The 10,638-nt window shown below is 51.4% G+C and overlaps 1 protein-coding gene across 3 annotated transcripts in view; it reads right to left on the bottom strand.

Moving 5' to 3' along the window:
- Window positions 1-10,638, bottom strand: part of LOC147027871 (semaphorin-6A-like) — a 200,432-nt gene that overhangs the window by 131,630 nt on the left and 58,164 nt on the right. The window lies entirely within an intron of this gene.

Raw genomic sequence — 10,638 nt, 5'->3', positions numbered from 1 at the left:
ACAGAGAGTTAAGACTTCGCGGGCGGTGGAGTTGGCAAGAAGGAGCTGGTCGTCGTCGTGTGCGTTGGAGTCGGAGCGGAGGGGACGGAGCTGTGGAGAGGCGGCGAGGGCAGACGAGGTGGTGCTCGCGTCGTGCAGGGAGCTGCACCCCAGGGAGGCCGACAGCGCGACCTGGCCGAGGTGGAGACGCTCGTCGCGGGACTCGAGCCAGAGTAGGAATCCTCTATACCCCGAGCATCAGCAACCCCCTCCTGTTTCCCCCCGCGCTGAGATAGTGCGACCAAGGGGGCCCCTTTCCCACCCCCTACCAGACACTGCCCGCGAGGCCCGCGGAGTTGAGGCACCATCGCCGCTCCGCGTCTCATCACCAGACGGGTAGGCCCGACCCGGTCTCGGCCTCAGGCCCGCCTCATCCTTGAGGGTGTTCTTTTCCTTGGTTTTGGGTATGTGTTGTCGGCGCCGTCTGTGAAGTAAAATTGTATAAGTGTTGCCGTGTGCTCGCGTAATCGGTATTAGATCTGCATTGTCGCATTTGCTTTTTGTGTAAATTGAATTGTGTTTTTCTTTTCTGTGTGCTTTTGGTGGAATTGAATATGTGTGCTTTCCGTTCATCGCGAATAAATGTGCTTTGTGTTGAACTGTTTCCCGCTTCGCTTCGTCATTTCCTTCATTGAATCCTCATCTTGCTTCACGTAAAGGGTTGGTAGTGGGCTGAATACGCCCGATAATTAATCGAACCGTCGAGGTCGACGATAACACCGCTCGGTTATCCCGATAGTACGGAACGGGTCGCTTAAGTGGCCCGTGTCCGAAGTCGACCTGCGGCGAGGTGCGATCGCCCGGTCTACCCTCCGCGTGGGTACTTAGGTAGGTCGAATTTGGCGAGCAACCCTATCCCACGCGGGGGCTGATTGGCTCGATCGCGGTGAGACCGAAATATCCACCCGTGACAGGTTCCCGGCGTTAGTCCGAGAGGGTCACGACTGGATTGTCCGTCCGGTGGGCGGCGTGCCGCGATTCGAGTTACGTGGCCGTCAGCACGCCGGCGGGCGCGAATACCGCAACACTGGTGTCAGGTCGTGCGATACAAATTCATCGCCCTCCTCGCGGCACTGGTATCGGAGAACAGGAAAACGGGCTCTCCTGTCTCCGGCTAAACTCACGGGAATCGGTCCAGGGGTGAGAGAAGCGACCCCCGATTCCCTCCAAATTACGAGCGAGCGAAATTAACCCTTTAAGAGAAGCAAGATGGCGTCTCAAGGCGAGCGGGAGCCGGGGTATTAGAAATGGATGTAGAAGGTGTAGGATCCATGGCCCAGGATGGAATGCCCGTGCAGGAACATGAACTCGCCCAACTGAACCCAGAGCCCGAAATAGGTGCGGCAGCAGCCGCGGTGTATGACACCTCCCCCCACCTCTCCACCAAAACCCTTCCCCAACCCTTGCCGAAACGGCTCAGCTGAGTGCATCCGACATGGCCCAGTTATGCGCCATGCTGGCGGCAATGAGAGAAAAGATGGATACAAATACAAATGAAATGAAAAACGAAATGAAAGGAATGAACGAAAAGATGGATGCGAATACACAAAAAATGGATGAAAAGATGGATACAAATACAAATGAAGTGAAAACGACGATGGATGCGAATACACAGCAAATGAGGGAAGAAATGAAAAAGCTGCGGGGTGAGACGCAGAACATGGGCCGATGCCTGCAGGCGGGCATGAAGGCCGTGACCAGGGAGCTGGGAATGGCGACTCCACGTGTGGGAGCAAACGAGCTGGAAGGGGGTGCAACGGCTGACAGGTCCGCGGTGGAGGCGGGTAAAAAAATAATTCGGGGGGCGTGTTGGGCGAGGGTCGTGACAGAGGAATCTACGGTGACCAGAAGGGAAAAATTAAATGGGGAGACCAAAACGTGTGAGACGAGACACGAGGTGACGACAACGGAAATAATAGTGGAGACAAGGGAGGTAAAGGGTGAAGAGTTGGCAGTGACGGTAGCCGGGAAGGGAACGATAGAGGAGAGACTGCACGGTGAGGACGGGGTAAGTGACGCACACACACACACGGAGGTAGTGGAGGACAATGGGGGTGAGCTCGCGGAGCGTGTGGGGACCCAGTGCGAGCACCTGGATGGCCTCCTCCAGGAACGAGGGGAGGGAGTATGCCCCCTTGAGGCGAGTCACGACCAGGTGAGTTCGGTCGTGTTTTGCGAGGTTGAGAGGACGGGTGCTGTGGACAGGTGCACGGAGAGCTTGGGGGGTATAGAGGCCCCGGAGACCCTTGTGGGGACACGAATCCCCAGTGTGGTTGTCCCTGTGTGTGTGGTGCAAGGTGTGAGTGCGTCCCCGTGTGTGGAAGCGACCCCGTGTGTGAGTGGTGTGGTGGCGATGGTGCCGGAGTACGTGCTTCCCAGCACGCCGTGTGTGGATGAGGCACCGTGTGTGGAAGAGGCCGTGTGTGTGGATGAAACGGCCAGTGTGGATGAGGCACCGCGGGTGAGTGCCCCCGCGCGTGTGAGTGAGGCACGTTGTGTGCGTGGAGCCACGTGTGCGAGGGAGGTAGCATGCGTGAGTGAACGGCCGAGTGCAAGGGAGACCGTGTGTGTGAGAGAGCGGTATGTGAGGGAGATGTCGGTTGGCATGCGGGAGCACGCAGCCGCGTCTCCTGGTGTGAATGTGATGGAGTGGACTGTGTGCGTCGTAACACGCAGGTGTGCGTGGGTTGAATGGCGACGGAGACGGCGACAGAGGAGAGAAAGCCGAGTAGCGGCTGTAGTTGTTTCGGGGACCGTGCCGGGTTCACCCAGCAGTGAGCACGCGGTCCGTGCTGTGCAATGCACGAGGCCACCACGTGCTCCCTTGCGAGAGTGAAGTCCCGGTCCGGAAACGCCAGCGGTGGATTTGCCGATCCCGCGGACGGACAAAGTTTAGGCAGGTAAACGGATTTGGACCGGACGGGTTCTCCACGCGATCGTGTGTTAAGCTCCAACGGGCAAAGCACATGTGTTCGCGTGGGGAACCCCTCGAGACGTGGGGCTTGTGTTTTTTTTTATGCGCACGGTGACGTCATGGCTGCACGTGTGGTTGGAATCCGGCAGGAGGGGTATCTCTGCCGGATGGTACCGTCCAAGGAAGGACGAGGAACACGTGCAGCTGCATGACGTCACGGGCAGGTGCAAAGTGCGCGAGCTCTGAGTTGCCGCGCTGGCGCTGCGCATGTAAAGAAAAAAAAAAAAAAAGAACAAGCCTCACTTTCGGGTACACCGGATTCCTGGGCAAGGGGTGGAAGACCCCCTTGACCTGGGCACAGGATGGAAACTAGTTAGGGGGAAGGGTTAGCTTAGCGAGACCGACTCCAGGGGGCAGGGGTAAGTCCTCATGGAGTCCGTGGAATGGATTAGTTAGAGGGATTGTAGCCAGATTTAGGTTGGGAAATAAAATGATTTATTTGGAGACAGTGACAGACTTGTGAATGTGTAGAGGGGATGTAGTTTAGCGACGTAGTGTTAAAAGGAACGTGCTATAGTTTAAGGGACGACGTGGGAGCACGAGTTAGTTAGGGGATGCAGATAGAAGGATGGCAGAGTTCAGTGGGGTGTGTGTTGAAGAGTTGGTGAGTGAAGTGGAAGCATGTGCTTGGTGAGTGAGTGAGGCCAGCGGGTCTGTGTGTGTGGAGCGAATGGGGAATGCATGGTGCGATGAGTGATTGGGGGAAGGAGTGACTCCCGCCCAAGGGACCCCGGGGTCAGTATAAAGTGAGTTAGGGGGTTAGTCAAATTGAAAAATGGAGGTCGTTTTGTTGTTGGTGGGAAAGTAGGCTCGAGACCCATTTGGAGGGGTGCAGGAGCCCTGTTGACGGGCTTGGGAGCGTGGCTGCGAAAGGTGAGTATCGCTGAGTGGGTACCCCGGGCACCAGGCTAGTCGGCCGCGGTAGGCCATGGGCCCATGGGGGGCCGGGATAGAGTAGTGGGCACGGGTGCGCCTGCTTGGTGCGGGGGCCCGGGGCGCCATTAGCCGCGTGGGCAGTGTTGTGGGCACGGGTGACCCTCGGAAAGGGGCCCGGGAGGCCGGCCTGCCACGTGTGCGTTTCAGGGGAGGTGCCATGGGGGGCACTCCCCGGTGTTAGGGAGCTGGTAGGCTCGGAGGCAGTGTAGTGCCCGGGGGTGCCATAGCGGGAGATTCGGCAGAAGGTCGTGCCTGCCAAAGGGAGCCACGTGTCCCAGCCAGGAGACCGTGTGAGGGCACGGAGAGAAAATTGGGGGGCGAGGCCCGAAATTGTGAGGACACCAACACAGGCGACGGGAATCTGGGTTGTTAGAACCAATAGTTTAAGCGAGAGGCGCTTGTTGAAAGCCCCGGGGTAGTTTAACAGTTAAATGGTTAGGGTAGATTAGGAGATGTACCCCTCCGCACCATCCATCCCCTCGCTGTCGTTGTGGGCCGCTGGACCCACTTGGTGTTAAGATCGCCGAACTCTGGGGAGGCCATTCTGAGGCTTCGTTGGGCCTCGACAAAGGACGCTAGCTCTCCCTTATTCCCCTCCGGGAAGGGAACGTCGGGGTTGGGAGTAGGCTCGGTGACAGGATAGGTTAGCCGAACAAGGACGATAAAGGGGGTTAGGGGACGATTTATACTGGGGAAGTAAAAATAAAAACAACAAAAAAAATAAGTTGGGGCTAAATTGGGGTATGACAAATTAAGGGAGTGGGTATGTACAGTGACAGGCAAAGGCGATAGGTTGGGAGGGAGACAGGTAGGTAGGTCCGAGCCCGCCCTCCAAGTGGCCAGCACCACCGCACTCCCTCCACTGAACGGCAAGAGCTGGCCACTTCATCGGCTGGCCGTGTTTTGCGTCAAGGCCTGTGCCGGCCAGTTCATCTGCGGCTGTTTTTCTTCAAGGCCTGTGCCGGCCAACTTCATCGGCAGCTGTTGTTTTGCTGCAAGGCCTGTGCCATCGGCTGGCCGTGTTTTGCTTCAAGGCCTGTGCCGGCCACTTCATCTGCTGGCTGTTTTTCTTCAAGGCCTGTGCCGGCCAGTTCATCTGCCGGCTGTGTTTGCCTGCAGCGGCCTTCTTCTGCGGGCTGTGTTTGCCTGCTGCCTTTGCCATGCCATGCCCACTGCCCATGTTCACCAGCCCCGTTCAATTTTTGCTTTGACCCTCCTGTTCATTTCCATGTGCGCCAGGATCAAGGCAACAGTTTGCAAGCTGCAAGAACTGCCCTGTTGGCAGCTACAACACGGGCCTGCAGTGGCGGCCCGTGCACCGTGTTTGTGTTCATCCATCCATTCGTTGTGCTCATTGCGTGTGCCACTTGAGCTGGCACGGAGACTGCATTTGTGCAGCCCATGCACCGTTGTGGTTCACTGCATTCAGTTCAAACCATTCATCCATCCATTCGTTGTGTTCATTGCGTGTGCCACTTGAGCTGGCACGGAGACTGCGTTTGTGCAGCCCATGCACCATTGTGGTTCACTGCGTTCAGTTCAAAAAGGAAGGCCTTGGACTGCGTGTGAGCAGCCAGCCACGTTCCCTGTCACCTGCATTGTTTTGAGCCAGAGACTGCATGCGAGCAGCCTGGCTCCCTGCTAACTGTTTTCTTTTGCAGAGTTCAGTGATCCTGGGCCATGGTTTAGTGTAAAATTTGTAAGTTAAGGTTAAGATGTACTGTAAATATGAGTGCGCCCCCGGCATGTCTGTCCTAGCACCGGCAATTTTATTTAAGTCGTCCGTGTGAGTGAGTTTGTTTAGATAGTTCCGCAGCCCTCAGGTTATTTATTTTGGGGACACGAATACCATGAATGTCGCACTCAGGGATCCGTAGGTAAAATGTACTAGGGGAAAACTACACATGATGGCACACGAAAATTTGACGACTCGGGACGAGTCTGTAAAAAGGGGAGGGGGTAGTGTTGTGGTTACCAAATCCGCAAACCACCATTCAGGTCCCTTAGGTGAGATATCTCGGTAAGTACATGTGTAGTTAGGCCCAAACCCGTTGTCTAGTGGGAATACATGTCATTTATGCGTGCTGCGACTCTTCAGGATAGCCGTTTTTCTTTTACTATCTTTAATTTGGACCAACCGCCATTGTTACAACCACAACGCCGCTTCACCACAACCGCCACGACCTTCACGTCACACCTCGCAACCGTCGCATCGCCACCGTTCTTGCGCCGCTTGTGGGTACCGGTGTTGGACTCGTGCAGGACGCGCGCCGAACAGCGTGTACAAAACCACGGATTTTCCACTTCAAAAACGGATCAAAAACGACACACGCCCACTTTTGTTCCGTCCAATCGGTGAGCAAGGGGCGATTTGGCCCCGCCCCCAGGGCGTTGGAGGGCGATCGATATATGCAAATTTATGGATCAAAAAGCATTCACGCCCACTTTTTCTCGGGCCAATGGGGAGCGAGGTGAAAGGTCGAAGGGAGGGAGTTGTAGAGTCGAGAGAGAACAGAGAGTTAAGACTTCGCGGGCGGTGGAGTTGGCAAGAAGGAGCTGGTCGTCGTCGTGTGCGTTGGAGTCGGAGCGGAGGGGACGGAGCTGTGGAGAGGCGGCGAGGGCAGACGAGGGGGTGCTCGCGTCGTGCAGGGAGCTGCACCCCAGGGAGGCCGACAGCGCGACCTGGCCGAGGTGGAGACGCTCGTCGCGGGACTCGAGCCAGAGTAGGAATCCTCTATACCCCAAGCATCAGCAACCCCCTCCTGTTTCCCCCCCCGCGCTGAGATAGTGCGACCAAGGGGGCCCCTTTCCCACCCCCTACCAGACACTGCCCGCGAGGCCCGCGGAGTTGAGGCACCATCGCTGCTCCGCGTCTCATCACCAGACGGGTAGGCCCGACCCGGTCTCGGCCTCAGGCCCGCCTCATCCTTGAGGGTGTTCTTTTCCTTGGTTTTGGGTCTGTGTTGTCGGCGCCGTCTGTGAAGTAAAATTGTATAAGTGTTGCCGTGTGCTCGCGTAATCGGTATTAGATCTGCATTGTCGCATTTGCTTTTTGTGTAAATTGAATTGTGTTTTTCTTTTCTGTGTGCTTTTGGTGGAATTGAATATGTGTGCTTTCCGTTCATCGCGAATAAATGTGCTTTGTGTTGAACTGTTTCCCGCTTCGCTTCGTCATTTCCTTCATTGAATCCTCATCTTGCTTCACGTAAAGGGTTGGTAGTGGGCTGAATACGCCCGATAATTAATCGAACCGTCGAGGTCGACGATAACACCGCTCGGTTATCCCGATAGTACGGAACGGGTCGCTTAAGTGGCCCGTGTCCGAAATCGACCTGCGGCGAGGTGCGATCGCCCGGTCTACCCTCCGCGTGGGTACTTAGGTAGGTCGAATTTGGCGAGCAACCCTATCCCACGCGGGGGCTGATTGGCTCGATCGCGGTGAGACCGAAAGGTCCACCCGTGACTGGTTCCCGGCGTTAGTCCGAGAGGGTCACGACTGGATTGTCCGTCCGGTGGGCGGCGTGCCGCGATTCGAGTTACGTGGCCGTCAGCACGCCGGCGGGCGCGAATCAGCAACAGTATATATATATATATATATATATATATATATATATATATATATATATATATATATATATATATATATATATATATATATATATATATATATATATATATATATATATATATATATATATATATATATATATATATATATATATATATATATATATATATATATATATATATATATATATATTATAAAAAGCCTGGTGTTGGCGCAGTGGTTAGGGCAGCGGCTTGGGATCCAAAAGGTCCCGAGTTCAAGCCCCGTTGGGCCACTGAATTAATACACCAGGGGGTTGACTCAGCCTGTCATCCTTCCGAGGTCGGCGAAATGAGCACCAGTGCACTGGGCTGGTGTATACCCCGGTTAAATAGGTGTACCAGATCCCTGTGTCGCAAGAGGCAACCAGGGTTGCGTCAGGAAGGGCATCCGGCGTAAAACATGTGCCAAATCACTATGCGGATCATACGGATGATCTGCTGTGGCGAACCCGAACGAGGAGGAGGAGGAGGAGGAGGAGGAGGAGGAGAAGAAGAAATATATATATATATATATATATATATATATATATATATATATATATATATATATATATATATATATTCAACCAAAGAAACACACTGACTCGATAATACATATACTGTATCTTATACTCATAGATATCAATGTCTGTTAGTGTGCCTCTTCCAATACTCCAAAACCATGAAACCTTGCAGCCTGAAACTTTGCATGCATACTAAGAAAACTCCAAGGAAGAGCATGACTGAAAATTGGGTGTTTGGATTAATTGAAACACCCCTTATGAAGATAATTAATGGCCTTATTTAATTATATCCATTACCAGGCGATCCTCGGCCACCGCTGTATATTGGGGGGGGGGGGGTCTTAAGGCGTATCCTAGGTAAGCTCACTGGGGTCTGAAACCATCGTGTTTTTTGGCCTGCTCAACCATGCCTTGACTTGGAACAGGCTGCAATAATTTCTTAACAATAAAGTGTTTGTTTTTTTCACTTTCCTCACTCATATTCTCGAATACTTGTTCATAATCGCTATGAATCGCTGTATACATTGCTTTTTTAAATGCTATAGTTTTCAAATTAGGAGTTTGGAGCGATTTCATGCATTATATATGATAAGATTTTCCACGATCCACTCATGGACAAAGTGTATAATCGAAATATTATTTCGGTTTTGAGGATCGGATATAGTCCAGACTAAATAAGTATCGAAATCTGGAGTGAAATCTGATAATGTAAAGAAATAAATGAATCTTATAACTCAGCCGATGTACCTATTTACTTTCGGTAAGCAACGCTATGTTCCCTCCTCCATACACACACAAGAAAATGTAAAATTTCCAAAGCATTAAACCATCTTTTCCTACTGTTTGAAGAATTATATTGAGTGAACAAAAATTTAGGAATGTAAAAAAAACAACCAGCTTCATTGAGCTATATGATTGAATGCATTCACTGCAAGACCTCGCACCCTGTCCCCCAGAGACTGCCTATCCGTAGCATTTGCCAGATCTGTGTCTATATTTTCGGAGGTTTTGTGAGGTGCTCTACTTCAGTGACAAAGATAGCTTAACTTGCTGATGTTTCATGAGCAACATTGTCTCAGGTGATGTCAGCATGGAACTCTTTAGAAAAGACATCATCAGCAAAGGGCAACAGTGGACGGAAGCACATACTCCAGGATCATGATATCCATGCATTAATTTGAAGTGCAAGCAAAACAGGCAAGCAATTGGAGATCAATTGTCTGTAAATTTCAACTTGGGATGCGAGCAGCCAATTTCATCAAAAATGGTCTGCCGTACCATAGTTGAGTTGCAGTGCACAAACAGCTGATCACACCTGAAAGTTGACATTTGTGAGTCCAGTAGTTCAAAGAGCACAGACAATGGACTACCGAGCAATGGAGAAATGTGATATAGTCAGAAGAGTCATCCTTCACCATGTTCTCGACAAACAGATCAGTGCACGTGTGGTGCCGACCTAAAGAACTCTACAACCCTGAGTGTTTAATTCCAACATTTTCCTAGCATGGGTTTGGGTGCAGTCATTCCTTAGAAGGCAATGCCAATGCCAATCGCTACTTAATGGTACTGAGTGATCATCTTCCCCCACGTTTCAGCATTTGTTTCCTGCCGGGAGGGTTGTCTGCCAAGAGGACAACGCCCCCACCCACAGAACATGTGTGATCACCCAATGGTTTGATGAGCATGACATTTAAGTTGTCCGTATGTCATGGCTTTCTCAGTCACCACATCTGAACGCAATTGAGCATTTATGGGATATTTTGGAATGATGCAAAGATGGTGTTTTCCACCCCCACCAAACAGGTGTGAGTTGATTGACTGGTGCCAGCCAGTATAGCCTAAAGAATGGTGCCACATCCCTGCTGCAGAAGTCCAGACACTGGTGGACTCTATGCCGAGGCACATACAGGCCATACTAGCTGCATGTGGTGGTCCAACACCCTCTTAAGTGATTTTACATTGGTGTTTCCAATTTCTTTGTTCATTACCTGTAGGTTGTGGGTTGTTCTGATTTTTCAAGGACTTAATTATAAGGATGGAGGATGCCCAGTCTGTGGCTTGGCTTGCTTTGGGGGTCAGCTTTGCTATCCAGTTGGCACAGGAGAGGTCATGGCTGATGTTGAGGCCTATAAGTTCAAGAGGTACATTCAAGTGTGACCTATTTATCTGGCTGTGAGGTCATTCAAAGTCATTGGGAAAACAAACAAACTTGCAACATCCAGGAATTACACATTTGTAAGATTTCAGATTCCCATTCAATAACAATTCCCATTCAAACCTTTTCCGTAATCATAATAGTTGGATTGTTTACATAATTTGGACACGAAGTTAGCTTTTGTCATTTGTCTTTTATAGAGTTTATAATTCCCAGCTCAAAATTGAATAACAGCATGGACCTTTCTCTTTGATTTCATATCATTTTGCATCATTTTCTGCATTCTGGTTTTATCCATTTTTAAATTGCAATCTTTTCTCCATTTTGATTTTTGAAAATTTTCCTCGTTGGGGCTGCATTGTGCAATACAAAGGCATCGAGTTTAATACAATGTTGGATTTATCAATGTAATTTGTATGAGC

This window comes from Eptatretus burgeri, chromosome 4, assembly GCF_056783735.1.
Source record: "Eptatretus burgeri isolate ZD-2024b chromosome 4, Ebu_testis_v1, whole genome shotgun sequence".
NCBI classification, from domain to species: domain Eukaryota; kingdom Metazoa; phylum Chordata; class Myxini; order Myxiniformes; family Myxinidae; genus Eptatretus; species Eptatretus burgeri.
This window is presented reverse-complemented; position numbering and strand designations above follow the sequence as displayed.